Source organism: Bidens hawaiensis, unplaced genomic scaffold (genome assembly GCF_021521415.1).
Source record: "Bidens hawaiensis isolate Kalapana, Puna unplaced genomic scaffold, B.hawaiensis_p1.1 tig00004282_1, whole genome shotgun sequence".
NCBI lineage: Eukaryota > Viridiplantae > Streptophyta > Magnoliopsida > Asterales > Asteraceae > Bidens > Bidens hawaiensis.
In genome coordinates this window covers 698,762-719,903 of record NW_027491257.1, presented here as the reverse complement: position 1 = coordinate 719,903, position 21,142 = coordinate 698,762, and the positions used below count along the sequence as shown (strand labels likewise).

General features: G+C 38.3%; 1 pseudogene across 1 annotated transcript; it reads right to left on the bottom strand.

The window, feature by feature from the left end:
• Window positions 1-5,817: 5,817 nt before the first annotated feature.
• Window positions 5,818-7,054, bottom strand: LOC143626053 (receptor-like protein kinase ANXUR2 pseudogene; annotated as a pseudogene). Its single transcript, XR_013152365.1, has 2 exons — window positions 6,000-7,054; window positions 5,818-5,895 (listed from the first exon to the last, which is right to left on the bottom strand). The product of XR_013152365.1 is annotated as a receptor-like protein kinase ANXUR2 pseudogene (transcript).
• Window positions 7,055-21,142: the final 14,088 nt, after the last annotated feature.

The window sequence follows — 21,142 nt, the reverse complement described above, 5'->3', positions numbered from 1 at the left end:
TATTATTATTATTTTTATTTTTATTACTATTGTTATATCTACATGAACTCTGAATTACAGAGGGAGGTAACATCAATTTAGGGAAAGCTTATTTGTGGCTTGTTGAGAGTGAACTTGTTGTGGATATTGCCTTTGTACATGTTTTGTCACTTTGTCATATCCCAATATACGGGCACGGTTTGACCCGACCCGACTCGTGTTTGTCGTGTTTCGCTAAGCTAACTTGGTATTCTTAGAAATAATTAACCGGCCTCGCCGTGACCTAAATGATTTGAGTTAAAATCTTATATTAAGAGAGCCTAAGTGAATAATCAAGAATTCATAAATAAGCATGTCATATATGTATGTGTACATATTTTATGAGGTGAAATTTGAAAGGAAAAAGAAACAATAATTGTATTACATTTAGTTTGTCTTTTGGATGATTTGTTTAGTCACTGTGTAGTTGAAAGTGAAACATGAAGATAGTGGGATATGTTGGTAGGGATGGATGTTATTATTCTGGTAGTGTTTGGTACTTGGGTGGTAAATGTACTATTATTTGTGAAAATGTTTTTTATTTTTTTAAAGTTGGTTTTGTATTTGTATTTTTGTTAATAATTTTATACGTATAGTCATGAGTTACATATCTACTTTTACTCGCAATAATCCTAAGTACTTTCATCTATACGCTGGCTGTCGTGTATCATATCAACCAAACCATGCATCAAGAAAGGAATTGGTATGCTGGTAAATTGGCGAACACCTAAACTCGTATTATAACCAAGGAAAACTAATTGAAAGCTTTGATTACAATAACTAAACGCTATATATAGACTCAAACCTAGACTCGTTTTTGACTCTAATTAGGATAGCTAAACAATAGGATTATGTTAAAAGCTAAACTTATCCTAACAACTCAAACCATTTATTTTTTGATTGGTACTAGATTTTTCATGTTAATTTTTGTAAATTGCATCGTATTATTATATTATAATATGCATTATATTAAGTTGCTTTTATATGTAGTGTAGGTTTTAATAAATAACGAATTAATCCAAACACAATTAAACTAAATGTGAAAAATATTATTAAGTATTAAATGAATTAAACTTAAATAAACTAATATGGGCTTCACTATTCTATTTAATCTATTATGCCTAAGGGTATACCTTAATGTCTATGGTGTTAAAGCTGACTTGACAAGGGTTAACGAATGGTACACCACTTCCTTCATGGGTTAAGGGGCGTAAAAAGCAAGATTTGTTAAAATGTTAACGGGCTTTAAAATCATTTACACATTTAATAATTTAAGAATTAATTGTACATAATTAAATTAAGGGAGGTTAATGGGGGTTAAACAATTTCCATATGATAAGGTGGGGTGAAATGGGGTAAAGTATGCGATGTGATGCCTACATGGAGTTAAAGGGTGTAAATGTATAGCCCAAGGCCTTAGTATGAATTGTTCTTGGATGTTAGCATAATTTATTTGTGTAAATGGGCTGAACCTTTACATTTAATTGTTATATGGTGGGCCATGAAACAAAACTAATCAGCCCAAGAGAAAAAAATAAATAAAACGAAAACTATATGATTTAAGTTATGTTCAATTATTTTGGATTGATAGTAACCTTTAAGTTACGTATTATTCAACTTGTGATTTATCAGTTAAACTATCTTAATTCTATATGTTCGTTGAATTGGTATTATAGCGCTTATATTTTGCATGCGAGATATTAGTTTGTTAATTTTAATTGAACGGTGGCTTTGTTAATATAACCCATTAAGTTTGGTTTCTTAATAATCATTTGAATTTAAATTAAGCAACGATACTCTCTTCGATGGTTTCTTGGTTATCTCACTTAGTAGCTCCCCAAGCCAAATCGCTTTGCATGCAACCGAACTAGCTGCCATGTATTCTGCTTCTGACTAAAGGCATCTGACTATTGAATTTAAATTAAGCAACGATACTCTCTTCAACTTGTGATTTATCCCCAAGTCGGGTTTGTAGCAAGTACTAAAGGCATCTGACTATCTTTCGGTATCCAGTGGCTTCAACATTCGTCTCCTCTCCTGCTTTTGATATCATCAGATTAGGATCCATGGGTGCATAAGTAATTGGGTCACTTGTTCTTGAGAATTTCATCTATTCATATTTTGTTCTTCCACTTTGCAAAAGCGAGAATGCTAGCAACGAGGAAGAAGAGCTTGGAGACATAAACATTGAGTCTTAAAACAAAGAAGTACCTATTTTGTTTGATCATTCTTCTGATGACTATTTGTAATATACTGGAACTCAAACTTTAACCGCGTATGTGACACATTTTTCGTATTTGTAGTACATATATAGGAATTTTGTATTGTTGATTTATTTTTCATTTTGTAATAACTGCGAGAAGTACGTTATACAAATGCTGCTAGGGTGGTGCTAAGTTTTCCAAATTCTATCTTATTTAACGAAAATGATTACAATAGTTAGGTTAATAACTGTTTGAACTTTGAAGCATGTAGTAGAATGTTCAATTTACAGTCATCATAGTATTATCTATAAATGAGTTGATCCGCTTTTATTTTGGAACATTGCAAGAGGGGTATTCCTAACATAACTACACTGGGCATAATTTGTCAGTGATTCGTTAGTGAATGCCGTTGCTAATTCGTCAATGATGTGTCATCGATGATATGTGACATATCCATCGTTGTTCGAACAACTTAGTATTGGCCCTAAATGTTTCTCGTGATTTGTTGAGGGAAATCTTTATCCACGTCTAGTTTCCCCATGGACCTTGGATTTTCGAAGGATCCTACCTTCACGAAAGTCTTTTAACTTGCATCGAAGCTATGCAATTTATATGAAATGTCGTCACAAATTCTTGTGATGAGTTTGGATTCATGCCTGCACGTTGCATAAATGGGATAATTAGCTAATTAATATGCACAAAAGAAGAACATGGATGCCATGAAGTACTTATCATATAGCTAAGAATATTAGACAATTAAATAATAGTTTGTATTAGTAAATTATGAAGTGAGTTAGGATTGTTATTATAGATCAGTGTGGGTATAATTTTAATTGACTGGTAGATTAATTACAAGCATCTTGTATTCTTGTTTATATGCATTGATAAAAAGGGAAAGTGAAAAAATGTCCATTTGATCAGCCTTTTCTTATAATGGCCACCCTTAATCTCGTCGACCTGCACACTTTTCAAATTTTAGCAATTGAGATTTTCAACCAACATGATCATGTCACTTTAATAAAACAGTCGGGTCGATAGTTTTTTTTATTTTAAATCATTGGAGCTGACATGATTTTTTAGGCGTCTTACGAGATTTTTTTTGGCTTATGACAAGTACTTTTTTAGCTTCCGACGAGTACTTTACAAGTGGAAATATTGGCTTAGTTAAAAATCACATCTGGTACGTAATGATTAAAAGCCGTCGATTTGAGGAGATTTAGGGGTGGGTATTTTGGGAATAAGATGGTCAAATGGGCGTTTTCATGACTTTGACCGTTTAAATGAACATTTTGGTCATTATCCCTTATGAAAATGAAAGAAGAAAATTACCAGTCAGCGTTCCACCCACAAAGGTTAGTTGCCTCCACAACCGCCTCTTTCCAAGATTCAACTTTGTTGTTCAACTCATGCATGGCAAGTGATTTACTATATTTTGTTGTTTGTAACATCACTTCTGATGGTTCCACACCATAGAACACAGGTATAACAATTTGCCCTCTCTCATGCCTATTTTTCATAATAATTGCGAGTTCATTCAAGCACCAAGCAGAACTAGCATAATTTAGCGAGAAAAGGATGACGACAATCCGTGATTCTTGAAGAACCTTAAAGAAGGATGGACGGATGGTTTCTCCGTGAGGAAGTGAAGTGAGGATTTGACGGTTCATAAGTTCGGAGTAGAGATGATTTACAAATGAATCTTCTTCTCTAGAACTAATAAAGACATCATACTTTAGTGTAGAGGATGCCGATAACCGGATGAACTTTTTAGAATTAGTATGATACTTTGTACTTCAATAAATAAATAAATAACTACACTGGGCATAATTTGTCAGTGATTCGTTAGTGAATGCCGTTGCTAATTCGTCAATGATGTGTCATCGATGATATGTGACATATCCATCGTTGTTCGAACAACTTAGTATTGGCCCTAAATGTTTCTCGTGATTTGTTGAGGGAAATCTTTATCCACGTCTAGTTTCCCCATGGACCTTGGATTTTCGAAGGATCCTACCTTCACGAAAGTCTTTTAACTTGCATCGAAGCTATGCAATTTATATGAAATGTCGTCACAAATTCTTGTGATGAGTTTGGATTCATGCCTGCACGTTGCATAAATGGGATAATTAGCTAATTAATATGCACAAAAGAAGAACATGGATGCCATGAAGTACTTATCATATAGCTAAGAATATTAGACAATTAAATAATAGTTTGTATTAGTAAATTATGAAGTGAGTTAGGATTGTTATTATAGATCAGTGTGGGTATAATTTTAATTGACTGGTAGATTAATTACAAGCATATTGTATTCTTGTTTATATGCATTGATAAAAAGGGAAAGTGAAAAAATGTCCATTTGATCAGCCTTTTCTTATAATGGCCACCCTTAATCTCGTCGACCTGCACACTTTTCAAATTTTAGCAATTGAGATTTTCAACCAACATGATCATGTCACTTGTAATAAAACAGTCGGGTCGATAGTTTTTTTTATTTTAAATCATTGGAGCTGACATGATTTTTTAGGCGTCTTACGAGATTTTTTTTTGGCTTATGACAAGTACTTTTTTAGCTTCCGACGAGTACTTTACAAGTGGAAATATTGGCTTAGTTAAAAATCACATCTGGTACGTAATGATTAAAAGCCGTCGATTTGAGGAGATTTAGGGGGTGGGCATTTTGGGAATAAGATGGTCAAATGGGCGTTTTCATGACTTTGACCGTTTAAATGAACATTTTGGTCATTATCCCTTATGAAAATGAAAGAAGAAAATTACCAGTCAGCGTTCCACCCACAAAGGTTAGTTGCCTCCACAACCGCCTCTTTCCAAGATTCAACTTTGTTGTTCAACTCATGCATGGCAAGTGATTTACTATATTTTGTTGTTTGTAACATCACTTCTGATGGTTCCACACCATAGAACACAGGTATAACAATTTGCCCTCTCTCATGCCTATTTTTCATAATAATTGCGAGTTCATTCAAGCACCAAGCAGAACTAGCATAATTTAGCGAGAAAAGGATGACGACAATCCGTGATTCTTGAAGAACCTTAAAGAAGGATGGACGGATGGTTTCTCCGTGAGGAAGTGAAGTGAGTATTTGACGGTTCATAAGTTCGGAGTAGAGATGATTTACAAATGAATCTTCTTCTCTAGAACTAATAAAGACATCATACTTTAGTGTAGAGGATGCCGATAACCTGATGAACTTTTTAGAATTAGTATGATACTTTGTACTTCAATAAATAAATAAATAAATAAATGAAATGGCGTAAATTAGAATTCACTGTCTTCTCTTTTATTGGATAAGAATATAATTAGGATCAAGTTATTCCCATGCCACCCCATTTTCTGATAATTACTCAAACAGTCGTTTGAGAAGTATGAAGTCAAAACAGTCGTTTTAATTAGAAATTCTCAAACGGCCGTTTGGTAATGGTATGGGATTAATTCAGATGCAGTGTATATAGCATTTCCATATAACTATTATACACCAAATGAAAGATAATTATTAAAATTTTACCCTTAAACTTCAATTTTAATAATTAATAATTATTTTAAGCATGAAGCAGAAACTTAAATAAATCAGATTTAGAAATTTAAATACCCTAATTCTCTTCGGTGACGAGCAGCCAAATCATCATCATTCGACAAGGAACCACTTGGTGCCTATGACAATACGAAATGTATTTCATTTTAAGTTGTTATTAGATCAATAGATCCTATGCAGGAAAAACAATAAAAGAAAAAGATTGATGTTTGTAACAACTTACTAGTTGATCATCAAGAGCTTTCTGTAGTTGTTCCACGACCTTCTTCATTGTTGGACGCTCATTTCCGCTCATCAAACATTGATAGGCAACGCTTGAAAACGTAAGTAAGGAAGCTCCGTTAATCTCTTTTCGTAGATTGGAAAAAATGATCTCATCCAATGTTTTCCTTCCCCAATGTATTTTGACCAAAGTAGTTAGATATTTACGCTCATCGTGGAGCGTTGCTTCATATGTGAACCTCCCACAAAGAACTTCAAACAAGACAACCCCAAAAGAGTATACATCGGATTTTTGTGTAAGATAACCAGTATTCAAGTAGTCTGGATCAATATATCCAGGCGTGCCACAAGCATTGGAGATAACAAAGGTAGACGCCATATTCGCGGGGCCCATTCTTGACAATCCAAAATCTGAGACTTTAGCTTTCCAATTCTCGTCCAAAAGAATGTTTGAGCTCTTGATGTCTCGGTGGAGAATTCTCTGTTGAGGTTCAACATCATCATGAAGATATTGTAACCCACGGGCAGCATCTAAGCATATCTGAAGTCGTTGGACCCATGTTAGATCTGCCTTCTTTATATATTTGTCGAGACTCCCCTTGCTTTCATGCTTATAAACAAGTATCTTCTTGCCATTTTCATCGCAAAACCCAAGAAGTGAGACGATGTTTTCATGTTTATAAACCGAAAGTAAGGCAATCTCGGTTTTAAATTCATGGTCTCCTTGCCCTTGCCGAGGATCCAACATCTTTATGGCGATGGTGCCATGTTTTACAGATACGCCTTTATAGACCATCCCGAATCCACCTCTTGCAATGATATTTCGCTCGGAAAATGCATTAGTTGCATCTGATAATTCTTGGAGAGGAATCTTCATGTGCTTCACTTCTTCAATAAAAGACATGGCCTTCTATTCAAATATATATTATGTAAGTATGGGAAAAGAAGGGTAATATGTAGCAATTAAAAGATTAAAAGGAGCTGATGATGGCTTTGAATCATAAGATAGAGATGACAGTCTTTAATAGGAGTTTGGATGCTAGTAAAATATATTAACGAGTTGCCAACTTGTTCCACTCACACCAAACAATTATTATATAGTGATTCAATTATACGACTTGACCGTACAACTACCAAGTGTTGTATTGATATATGGTCAGCTTGTACTTTGTTTATGCCAAACATTTATTAAATAAGTAAAATAATCTTGAAGCACTTGATTTAAATACATGCATGTACCCTTTTTTTATTTTTATATTTTATTAAATAAGTAAAATATCTTTCAAAGAAGGGTAATATGTAGCAATTAACAGATTAAAAGGAGCTTTCGAATGGTTGACAATGCATAGAATTTTAAGAGGTAACACTTTTATTATATAGAATTTTAAAAATATAGGGTAGACTCATAAAATCTTTAAAAGAAGGGTAATATGTAGCAATTAAAAGATTAAAATCCAATCAAATTTTGTTAATTTACTAAATATACTACAACACGAATGGGCAAAAGTGACCGAAATTTGCGACCAACCAGAATGGTCACAAAGTTAGCGACCGTATTTGTGACAGAAACAAAAGCGGTCGTAAAGTTAGCGACTAAGACAAAATCGGTTGCAAATTTAGCGACCAAAACAAAAACGGTTGCAAAGTTAGCAACCAAATTTTTTCGGTCGTTAATCTATCGTAAATGTTGTGACCGAAATTGTTTCGGTTGCAAAAGTGGTCGCTAGTTTAAAAATAGAAAACTTAATTAAATAAAAAATTATTTTGGTCGGAAAAACGGTTGCAAATTTACCAACCGACATTGTTCGGTCGCTAAATTAGCGACCAAAATTAAGTAGGTCACAAGATTAGCAACCAAAATTTTTCAGTTTTTAATCGGTCGCAAATGTAGCAACCGAAATTGATACGATTGCAAAAGTGGTCGCTAGTTCAAAAGGTAGAAAAACTAAAAAATTAATTTGGTCAAAAAAACGATCTCAATTTTCCAACAGAAATTGCCCGGTCACTATATTAGCGACTAAAATAAAGTGAGTCACAATATTAAATAAGTTAAAGCGGTCGGAAACTGAGCAATCGGGTATTTTTAGATCGGCAACGGTCAATTATGAAAATAATTAAAAACGAATAATTGTTATGCAAATTATATTTATTAAACATTAAATAAATTAGATCGCAAAACAGTCAATTTATAATAATAATAATAATAATAATAATAATAATAATAATAATAATAATAATAATAATAATAATAATATAAAATGGATTTAGTCACAAGAATGATCTCATATATAATTTTCAAAAAATCAAAACAAAATCTTAAAATCAGTTTAGAAAATAGAAAATGATCATAATATGATATATTTGGATCCTATGCTTATTAGTGTAAATTAGGGTCAAGTACGTGGTGTTAATTAGTGTCCTTATTGATCAATTAGGGCCAATAATTTGAGTCAATTATGATTAGGTGGGGGTAAATAAAGTTAATTAGGGGAGTAACCGTTAGTTGGGATCAATAAAGATGATAAAAGATCGATTAATGTTAATGAAGACCAGTATTTACCAATGATGGCCAATAAAAGTTAGTGAAGATCGACTATTGAAAAGCATGGGACACTAAGGAAAATTGGTGTTACTTAGGATCAATTAGAGAAGATTAAGGAAAATTAGCATTTAGCTATATGCAACTAGGACTTAGTGTTACCGAGAGTTAATATTAATCGTTAATAGTCTATGATAGTCATTCAAGGTTGATTAAGAGTAATTAGTGTCATCCTCCACTTGTGGCCTAGTGGTATGGTTTCTTAGGGGAACGTCCAAGTCAAACTCTGAAGCCAGTGTGGGCCCGGTTAATACAAAATAGTCTGGCCAGAGTGGGGCATTGGAGCTCTATAAATTTGGAGAGTGCGGTAGCCTAAATACAAGAAATCGTTCTAAACAAAATAAAAGAGTAATTAGTGTCAATATTGATCAATTATGATCCACTAGTGTTAATTAATGTTAATTTTGATTAACAAGGACAATCTGTAAATAGGTAAATTACAGTTATTTGGGGTAAATGATAGTTAGTAAAGATCTATGATTGTTAATTAAGGTTAATTAATGTTTAATTGGGTCAATATGGGTAATTGGGGTTGATAATTGTCAATAATAACCCTTTACGATCAACTAGGAGGAATTTGGTTAACATCTGCAAATGTTACCAAATAAGGACGACAACCTATTAATTTAACTATCAAAATTGTTTTGGTTGAAAATACAATCGCCAATTTATAATACAGTTAGAAGAGAAAGTAAAAAAGGTTGAATTTATATAAGTGACGGAAATTGTTTATGGTATTTCTATCAGATTCATGGTTCATTGTTATCTGTAATAGGGATGGTAATCATCAATTAGGATCAATAGCTAGTCGCTTCAAGAAACGATGGCCAAAGTAGAGTCAGTAATAAATCATTTATGGCCAATGAGTGTTGATCAAGGGCAAGAGTTGGTCAATGTGGGGAAATGATGTCTTTTTAATGTTCAACAAATCCTTCAAATGAGCTGCCGATTAAATTCACCAAATCGGAATAAACCCGTCTTTGATTAGGGGATAACCCTTACCTAAGGTCAACACCACAAAACCATGGCGCTAGGGCCGATGTGGAGGGACACATGAGTGGACGCAATTTACATCTTTTTAATTATTAATTAATATAACCTTATAATTTAACGCCACTTTAACCCGCCATCACATTTCACATAACAAAGCACATGTTGTAAGAATTAGGATGTGAAATATGCAAACCCCACAAGCTAGTTGTTGCATTTTGTTTTTCCATTGTTTTAAGTGTTAAAAAAAATACTTAGAAAACACCCAAACATTATATAATTTGTCAATATATATTTAAAATAAAAATATAATTTAATATCAATTCTTGCATTTTCAATGAGTTTTTATTATAATACTTATAATTATCGTTATTATGTTTCTTAAAATTGTTTCTTTTGATATATAAAAAAAATCAAATTTTCTCTTAAATTTCCTGAAATCTCTAAAAAAAGATTAGCCAAAAATTTGAATTCCCTCCCAAATTTCAATCCTGTAAAAAACCTTACCCTCAATATTTGGTTTATTTTGAAAATCAAAAGGATTCCCACCTTAGACCATTCCTATTCAATTCTCTATATCTATCTTTATAATTACACTAAACACTATTTTTTCTCTCATTTTCAATTAAATAATATTTTTTATATTTTTATCATTATCTTTTCTCTCTCATTCACTCACAACCACTTTCAAAAATATTAAAAAATTATAGAGATGAGCAGTGCGCCTCTCCAAATTTAACCATGAACACTAACATTTTCTCTCTCCTCCTTTCACAACCATTTTTATCCATGTCTAAAAAATGAAGAACCCTCTCACATAATTTAGGGAATCCATTGGGAATGCTCTTAATTTTGGAGGTAGTTTCCTCAAAATCCCACTTTATCTCACAGCCGCCGAGGAGTCGACCTTGATCATAGTCTCGAAAGGGTAGGTTTGAATGTGAGATTCTATGCGGTTCGAATAAAAGAATATACTATTGTTGTGTAGCTTGGGACGAATAGTAGTAACCTGGTAGTACAGAGTTCCTTGGTGAGAATGTCAACAATCTAAACATCAGTTGAAAGAACATAACGAAGATGTGTCAAGTACATTATTGAGTTCTTTCTAATGAAATGTTGGTCAATCTTACGTATGGGTGCGATTGTGTGAATTTCTGACACAACGTCGGGTCAATCCGTGAATACGCGGTTCCTGTTGATCACGTGTGTCCAATCCGATTTCCAGCATCGGATCATGTTCGGGTTCTTCTCAAATTTTCGGGATCATATCGTGTTGAACCTGCCAACCCACAAACACCACCTATTTAACACTCATTCTCTCAAGGTGCTTAGGTATTGAGAGCAAACGAGAAGAAAGAATGAAAAAAAAAACAAAAATCAAAAAGCAAACAAACAACCAACCAACCAAACAAACAAACGATAAAACGAATTCCATCCTTAATTGGAGTTGAAAATGCTTCTTGATCATCCCTTCAATAATCTCCAAGTAAAGATATTTGGATGTGGAGTTCTGTTTGGTTATGAGTCTAAGAACTTAATTCTCAGAATTTATGTGTTGTTAAACGGGTTGGAAACAGAATAATACGAACTAATTAGAAATCATTAAACTCAAAAGAGTGATAAACTATAAGTAGAGAAATTTGAGGCTCTTGTATATAAATCATAGTTTATGTTTATATCATTAGAATTCACTATATATTCATGAACAGCTTGCCAAAAGTTGGGCTACAAGGGTTCTTAATGTTAAAATCCTAATTTTGCTCAAATTAAGGTTATAAGTTGTATCATGTTACAAGCCAAACAGAAGAACTCAACCCAAAAGACTAGTCTGGTGGGTGAGGGAACCCATTTGGCTTATAAAACCTACATCAGTTTTCCATAAAACCGACACGGGACAAGTCCCATAATTGGCAATGGTTTCAGTCCGTAACAAATTGTCATTGAACCGCCCTCGTGTTTTCATTGCTTCCAACACTATTTATTCCTTGTATAATCTCTGCTCGGTATAACATAGATGATTTGAGTTAAAATCTAATATTTAGAGAGCCTAAGAGTGAATAATCAAGAATTCTTAAATAAGCATGTCACAATTAATTGGTTTGGCATATATGTACATGTATGATGTCTGTATACATATTTTCAGGGGTGAAACTTTAAAGGTTAAAGAATCAATAATTGTACTACATTTAGTTTGTCTTTGAATGATTTGTCAGTTACTTTGTGTATTCGGAAAGTGAAACATGAAGATAATGGGCTGTTTTGGTAGGGATGGATATTACTACATTGGTTGTACTGTTATTTGTGATTTTTTTATCCTCTTCCAGTGAAAAATATATAATTCTATACATATAGTCAGGAGGTTTAAACTCGAGCATTTTATTCTCTTTAATTTGAGTATAGTATTGTCATAGTTTATTAATTTTAAAATAACTAATATGTTACGTGATTACAAGTTATTACCGTCAACGGGTCGGGCAGGCTTGGCTAATGGTGTCGGAACGGGTTAGGGTTGGAACAGGTTAATACAAAAAAGGGTTAGTTCATGTCAGGATGGGTTTATATCGAAAAGATTCACGTCAAAACGGGCTTCGGGTTTGAAACGTTTTCGGGTCGGAACAAGTCCTTCAAAACGGATGACACTGTTTATACATACCGGATTGCTCGCGTATAGACGTTGTGTGGCGCACTTACTGGCGCCGGCCACATATCCGATGCCATGTTAAATGCATACCACCGTCGGGTTACGCACGTACCGTTGCGAGGTTACAAACGTATTAACATCGACCGCCTTTGCGCGTACATCGCTGCATCGCACGGGCACCTGGCTAGTTAGAAAATAATTCAAAAAGATATTTTTTTTAAATTATCTCAAAAGTTAAATGTGATAATTAAAATATTTAAATTTAAATATATTAATATCGATACATATATAGATCACACTAGTTTTTTTGTCTCTCGTATTACGGGGTTGTTTTACATTATTCGTTTATAATATTTATATACTTTTGTGAATTTTAATTTTATTTATTGTAAGATTTTAGGATTTGATTATGAAATGGTTTCACAAAATGAGAAGTTATAATCCGATTTAAAAGCAACCTGGGTTCGGTGAGACCCATGAACCGCTTACTTTTTTACTATAAAATTGTTTCTTAATTATAAATGATATCTTTTAAAAAAAAAAACTCAGATATTAATTTTTAGTATATCCCTATTTTATAGGATTTTCATCTCATATATCACATATCTGGTAAGATTAATTTTCAATTTAATGAGATGTTATAACCCCCGTTTAAGAGCTATTTGGGTTTGGTGAGACCAATACCCATGAATCTAGATCAAATGCATGAGAAACCACAATTTACAAATAAAACAATCACGTGGCTTGAGAGAATGTAGGAAGTAACCATATATCTTTTAAAATTTTCGTTTATATATATTTGAGATATGTCATCTAATATATGGGGCCAGTTTGAAGGACAAATGGGTGAAGGGACGAATCATGGCGTTAATTCAGGGTTCGAACCGACATGGGGAGAGGGTTTTCGGATTTCATGCGCTTCCCGCGCATCAGGGAGGGTACCATCTCACAGCGGTAGATGAGTCGACCTTGATCATAGTCTCAAAAGGGTAGGTTTGAATGTGAGATTCTATGCGGTTCGAATAAAAGAATATACTATTGTTGTGTAGCTTGGGACGAATAGTAGTAACCTGGTAGTACAGAGTTCCTTGGTGAGAATGTCAACAATCTAAACATCAGTTGAAAGAACATAACGAAGATGTGTCAAGTACATTATTGAGTTCTTTCTAATGAAATGTTGGTCAATCTTACGTATGGGTGCGATTGTGTGAATTTCTGACACAACGTCGGGTCAATCCGTGAATACGCGGTTCCTGTTGATCACGTGTGTCCAATCCGATTTCCAGCATCGGATCATGTTCGGGTTCTTCTCAAATTTTCGGGATCATATCGTGTTGAACCTGCCAACCCACAAACACCACCTATTTAACACTCATTCTCTCAAGGTGCTTAGGTATTGAGAGCAAACGAGAAGAAAGAATGAAAAAAAAAAAAACAAAAATCAAAAAGCAAACAAACAACCAACCAACCAAACAAACAAACGATAAAACGAATTCCATCCTTAATTGGAGTTGAAAATGCTTCTTGATCATCCCTTCAATAATCTCCAAGTAAAGATATTTGGATGTGGAGTTCTGTTTGGTTATGAGTCTAAGAACTTAATTCTCAGTATTTATGTGCTGTTAAACGGGTTGGAAACAGAATAATACGAACTAATTAGAAATCATTAAACTCAAAAGAGTGATAAACTATAAGTAGAGAAATTTGAGGCTCTTGTATATAAATCATAGTTTATGTTTATATCATTAGAATTCACTATATATTCATGAACAGCTTGCCAAAAGTTGGGCTACAAGGGTTCTTAATGTTAAAATCCTAATTTTGCTCAAATTAAGGTTATAAGTTGTATCATGTTACAAGCCAAACAGAAGAACTCAACCCAAAAGACTAGTCTGGTGGGTGAGGGAACCCATTTGGCTTATAAACCCTACATCAGTTTTCCATAAAACCGACACGGGACAAGTCCCTTAATTGGCAATGGTTTCAGTCCGTAACAAATTGTCATTGAACCGCCCTCGTGTTTTCATTGCTTCCAACACTATTTATTCCTTGTATAATCTCTGCTCGGTATAACATAGATGATTTGAGTTAAAATCTAATATTTAGAGAGCCTAAGAGTGAATAATCAAGAATTCTTAAATAAGCATGTCACAATTAATTGGTTTGGCATATATGTACATGTATGATGTCTGTATACATATTTTCAGGGGTGAAACTTTAAAGGTTAAAGAATCAATAATTGTACTACATTTAGTTTGTCTTTGAATGATTTGTCAGTTACTTTGTGTATTCGGAAAGTAAAACATGAAGATAATGGGCTGTTTTGGTAGGGATGGATATTATTACATTGGTTGTACTGTTATTTGCCAATGAAAAGCTACCATGGCCAAAAGATCCAATGATCCGGCAGCGACCTAATGCGGATCAGAGTAAATCCTGTGACTTCCACGGGACAAAAGGTCATAGTACGGAAGAGTGTACATCCTTGAAGGATATTGTTGAAGCATTCGTCAAGGATGGAAGACTGGCACACCTGGTGGCATCAATCAAGAAGGGAGGAAGGAACGACAACCGGTACTGAGGCAACGGACGAAAGCCCGTTGACATCAGCATCAACATGGTTCATGGTAAGATCAGAGGAAGAAAAAGGCGAACGACGGAACCATGTGCGTGGAAGGAAGCTGAGGTGCGCTTCCCGCGAGTGCCAGGAGGACCCAGCAAAGAAGGCCCTATCGTCATCAAAAGCCAGCTGGGGCACTACATCACTTCTCGCACTCTTGCTGACAACGGCGCCTCGTCAACGGTGATGTACAGGCAGTTCTTCGACAAGTTAGATGACGAAGACAAGGAACGCCTGGAAACGATCTGCGCCTCGATGGAAGGGTTCGATGGCAGCACAAACACCCCCCTGGGTATCCTATCTTTCCCCGTCACTCTTACGGACGGGAATCACTCACGCACAGAAGACGTGGATTTTGTCGTAATGAGGAAGCCACACCACACATACGACATTCTCTTCGGAAGAGACGGGATGGCAAGATTCAACGCCGTGGTATCCTCAGTCCACGGCATGATGGGATGGCCAACAGCTGAGGGTGTAGCGATGATCACCGGCATTCCCCAGGTATGCATCGCATCTGTCTCATCTAAACCCAAACCAAAGATGGCTAAACCAATCATCACCGAACCAGAAAGATGGGCCTTCAACGGCAAATACCCTGACCAGGCCGTTTCCATTGGCCCAACAGTTGTTGATCCCACACGCACCTTACTCAAGCGCTTATTACAAAAAAACGCTGACATCTTCGCGTGGACACCAGCTGACATGACTGGTGTACCCCGAAGTAAGGCAGAGCATAAGCTCAAATGCGATCCGGCTGTTACGCCAATCGTACAAAAGCGCAGAGTAATGGGGCCAGAACAAACTAACGCGTGTAGAACCCAAGTCAAGGAACTCCTTGACGCAGGCATCGTACGCGTTAGTAGATATCAAACTTGGGTTGCAAATCCCGTTATGGTACCGAAGAATAACAAACAATGGCGCATGTGCATAGATTTCAAGGACTTGAACAAAGCATGCCCCAAAGATTGTTATCCGTTACCCGAAATTGATCTTAAGGTGGATTCGTTGGCACCGTTCCGCCTTAAATGCTTCCTGGACGCGTATAAGGGGTACCATCAAATCCACATGGCCGTTGATGATCAGGACAAAACCGCTTTTCGGACGCCCGATGGCACATTTTGTTACCAAATGATGCCATTCGGACTTAAGAATGCCGGGTCCACATACCAACGCCTGATGGACAACCAGTTTCATGCCCAAATTGGGAGGAACTTGGAAGTCTACATGGATGACTTGGTCATCAAAAGCCCTGACCCAGAAGCGATGTTGAAAGACATCGAAGAAACTTTCAACACGCTCAGGAAGATAAACATGAAGCTCAACCCGAGCAAGTGTGCCTTTGGAATGGAAGAAGGGAAGTTCTTGGGGGTCATCGTCACTAAAGATGGCTTCAGAGCGAACCCTGAAAAGGTCGAAGCCATTATCAAAATGGAATCACCTACTACCATCAAACAGGCTCAGACACTGAATGGACGACTAGTGGCACCTAATTGCTTTTTGGCAAACCACGCGGATAAGTCGTTTCCATTCGTGTCAACGTTGAGAAACTGTTTAAAGAAAACGCACTTCCGCTGGATACCAGAAGCGGAAGCAGCTTTTCAGGAGATTCGGTCACGCTTGATCGAACTCCCAACGCTCACAGCACCAAAAGCGGGAGAGGAGTTAATCCTATACCTTTCCGCAACAGATAGAGCAACCGGGGCAGTCCTGCTAGTAGAGCGAAAAGGCATCCAGATGCCAATCTATTATGTCATCCGTATCCTAACAGACGTAGAAACCCGGTACTCTACCCTCGAAAAATTAGTCTTAGCACTTATACACGCTTCACGCATGTTAAGAGGATATTTCCAGGGTCACCCAATCACCATTCTCTCCAACTTCAAACTTGCAAACGTTCTAGGCAAACCCGAGTTATCGGGACGCCTAGCAAAATGGGCAATTGAGTTGGGGGAGTACGCGATAAAGTATAAGCCAAGACCAGCCATAAAAGGCCAGGTTTTGGCCGACTTTATTGCAGAAGTGCCTGCATCGCGGGAAAAAGAGTGCCAGGAAGAGGCTCAACCCTCTCCAGCACAAGACATCAATGATGTCTGGCGACTCTACACTGATGGAGCAGCCAGTAACGAGGGTTCAGGCGCAGGGCTGAAACTAACCAACCCAGCAGGCCAAGAATACACTTACGCTATTCGACTGGATTTTCCAAGTACGAATAACGAAGCCGAGTATGAGGCATTCTTGGCTAGGCTGAGAATTGCGCGTAAGATGGGAGTGAAACACTTGGAAGCCCACGTGGATTCCATGTTAGTAGCCAATCAAATCAACGGGACGTACACGGCCGTGAACGACACAATGGCCCTGTACCTCGCACAAGCAAAATCCCTTATGCGCGATTTCAACGACTGCAAAGTCATACACGTCAAGCGAAGTGAAAACAAATCTGCGGATGCGTTAAGCAAGCTTGCATCGTTAGCCTTCACCCACTTAGGAAAGGACATCCGCATTGAACTCCTCGAGACACCTTCGGTCCCGCACAAGGAAATTTGTGTCATCCAAACCGGCACAGAAACATGGATGACACCAATAATAAAATACCTTGCGGCAGGTACACTACCAGAGTCAAAAACACAGACAAGAAAACTACGCTGTAAAGCACTGAATTTTCAACTCATCGATGACATCCTTTACAGACGTAACTTTCTTGGCCCACTCTTAAGATGCGTGGACAACCAAGATGCTGACTACCTCCTAAGGGAAGTACACGAAGGCATCTGTGGAGTACACGCATGTCCCCGCGCTGTTGTAGCTAAGCTAAACAACGCGGGATACTTTTGGCCGGGGATGCATACGGATGCGCTGGCATACATCAGAAAATGCAGGTCTTGCCAGCTTTACGAACCCAACACGCACCGCCCGAAGAATGAACTTGTTCCAGTCACCTCTTCATGGCCATTTCAGAAGTGGGCCATCGATGTGACAGGCCCATTTCCTATAGCAGCAGGAAATGTTCAGTTCCTAGTGGTAGCCATCGACTACTTCACCAAGTGGATAGAAGCAAAACCCTTAGCCCAAACAACCGCGAAACATATCAAAAAATTTATTTGGGAATTTATTATTTGTCGTTTTGGACTTCCACAGAATTTGGTGAGCGATAACGGCACCAACTTTGCTGACAAGAAGCTACAACAGTGGCTGAAAGAACTTCAAATCACCCACACCTTTACCTCAGTGGCACACCCGCAAGGTAATGGTGAGGTGGAAAGAGCAAATAAGAGCATCGTTGAAGGCATAAAGAAAAGACTCTTGGAACACAGATCCGGCTGGGTGGACGAGCTTCCGCATGTCCTTTGGGCAAACAGAACGCTGAAAAAGGCCAGTACGGGAGAAACCCCGTTCAGCCTCACTTATGGCACTGAAGCCATGGTCCCGGTCGAAATTGGTTTACCCTCACCAAGGGTCTTGATTCAGCCAGAAGACAATGATGCGGGAAGACGGTTAGATCTTATGCTAACCGAGGAACGCAGAGACTTAGCCGCAGTGCGTGAAGAGAACTACAAGCGACAAATGCAAAAGTACTACAACACGCGGGTAAAACTCTGCAACTTCAATGTAGGAGACTACATACTGCGTACCAACGAGGCTTCGAACCAAGAACGCCCAGGAAAACTGGCCCCGGTCTGGGAAGGGCCATACCTTATCAAAGAAGTTCTGGGAAAGGGCGCGTACCGGCTCGAAAGGCTCGATGGCACTCCCATCCCAAGAACATGGAATGGAGCTCAATTACGCAAATGTTATATGTAGATCAATTCCAAACTTGTAAAGAAAAGGCCTTGAGCCACTTCTAATGGAAATGATTCTCCTTTCACAATGTGTTAATAGCCTTACCTTTATACTTATGAACTTCCCACACTGATGTGCCGGTATTCACCGCATAAATAGGGGAAGAAGTAAGTCGTTACGTGTGGAAGGCGGCAAAACCCGCATAAACACACGGTAAAAATTTCAAGTTTTAAGGAAAACCTACACGCAGGTCAGACGTAAGTAAAGTTTAGCCATCCTTGTAAGTGCAAGTGACGGTCTTACACGCACAATCACGAACAAGGAGGCAAAACTTCAACCTATCATCTACCACGTCCAAAGGTTAACTTATTCTGAACACTTAGAAAATTTCAAAGGAAAAGATGAGGAAAACTTCCACGCAGGTCAGATATAAGTAAAGTTAAGCCATCCTACTAAGTGTAAGTGACGGTCATACCCGCACAATCATGAAAGAGGAAGCGAAACAAACTTATAATTTGCCACGTTAAAAAGTTAACTTATCTAAGTACTAAAGAAATTGCTAAGTTAGATCAAAACATGCGTAAAATAAACAAGGCAAAGAACTAACACAATCTTTATTCCATCAAATTTAAATATTACAAAGATAGCTATACAAAAGCAAAAATCTACGCTAATGGTGGAAAGGGATCTTCAGAATCAAGCTTCAGGACCACTTCCACTTGGACCCGCTCCATCAGTAGAGCGTGGTGGTTCAAGGAAAGCTTTAAGGATAGCTAGCCCATCATCAGCAGCAGCGACTTCGTTCACCTTCTCCACCACCGGATGCGGGAAGGCGGCATACTGGTTCACTGCTTGGTCATAAACAGCTTCAGTATCCACATCATACAAAGGGAAGTTGGAAGGCGGGATGCCTTTCTTAACGAACCCTAGACCAAGCAGGAAGCCGGCCTTTTCCCCATCCTCATGAGAAGCGTTGAGGGCTGCGCTCATAGCATCGTCATAAGACGTCTCTGAGAAGACCCGATGCACAACCTACAAAGAAAAAATACAAGTATCAGAACCTTTTCTATTTACAAAGAAAAGCGTAAAGACATGAAAACCTTACCTGAGACAACGCTTCTCGAAGAAGCCATTCCTTGGCAACCAGAGCTTCTTGGAGGGCAGCCTGAGCTTGGGTACAGGCGCGTTCGGCTTCACTTTTATTAAGGTTGGCAAGCAACACTTCCTTTGCAGCAGCCTCTTCGACGCCCTTTAGCTTCCTCTCAGTGTGGTCAAGCACGCCCCTCTGGTCCAGGATCTCTTGGAGCTTCTTCGCGTCCTCCATCGCCAAGGCATCATGAGCATGTTGAAGCGCCTCTAATTTAGCTTTAAGTTCCTCATTCTCGAGGCGTAGAGGCTCAGCAACAGCTTCAGCCTTGGTGGCCCTTTCAGTTGCGTTCCTAGCAGTTTCCTTAGCCAGCCGAAGCTGTTCGTTAACAGCTTGGGCAGCCTTGGAACGGGCCTCGAGACGGGCCTGAACCTCAACTTCAAGGGCCTTGAACGCCTTCTCCTTCTCTGCAGCCGCGGCGGAGAGCCTCCTATTCTCCTCCCGGACAGCCCGCGCCTGAGCCACCTCTTGAATGCGAGCTGCTTTTAACTTGTCGTTTTCACGACAAAGCAGCTCGACGCGCGGCTGCATCCGGGCCAGGAGAACCCGAAGCTCATTGGTTAGCCTACCCTCCTGGTAGCTAGCCATGGCTTCCCCCAACGCACCACTGGGAGCTGCGTGACGAGCCCAATCCACGCACTCCACAGGGGTGCGAAGGGTTGTTCCTCGGCGGATGTTCCATCGTGGAACATACACCTCATTGGAATCCGACACTGCAAAAAACAAAAAGCAGTTAGGAAAAGATGATATAAAAAAAAATATATATATATAATAATAGGCCAAGAGAACCCTACGCACCTGTAGGGTCAATAACAGGCCGATAGCCGCCAAACCCGTCACCTGAACCCAAGGGAAATCCGTCCAAGAGGTCAGGTAGATGGGAAGGAGGCAGAGGTTGGCGAGAAGCCCCATGCATACCTGAAGGATAGGCCGTCGAGGCCGATGACGGAGGAGGCATGGTGAAGTCCGCCGCGGTCGCCGCTGCGGAGTCCGCAGCAAAAGTAACCGCCGGCTCGGTGAAAGATGCGGTAAAAATGGCACTCACAGCCGGCGGTGACGTCATCACAGCTGGAACAGTCGCCTCAAAGGAGTGAGCAACTGAACCAGCGGAAGCAGGCGCAGGCGCCTGGGTCGTCGCCTCAGGTAGGCTGACCAAGCCTACCGTCATAGGCGGAGGGGTACTCTGCGCTCCACCCTGGAATGCGTCAACATCCACGCTTGCACAAAGAAGATAAGTATTAATGATGGAAGACTATGAAGTTAAAGATAAAGGAAGTTTGTACTTACGGGTTTTCTTGAGCCTGAAAGTGCGGACGGGCGGGGATGAACCCGATGAAGCCGGCCTCTTCACGCCGGTCACCATTGTC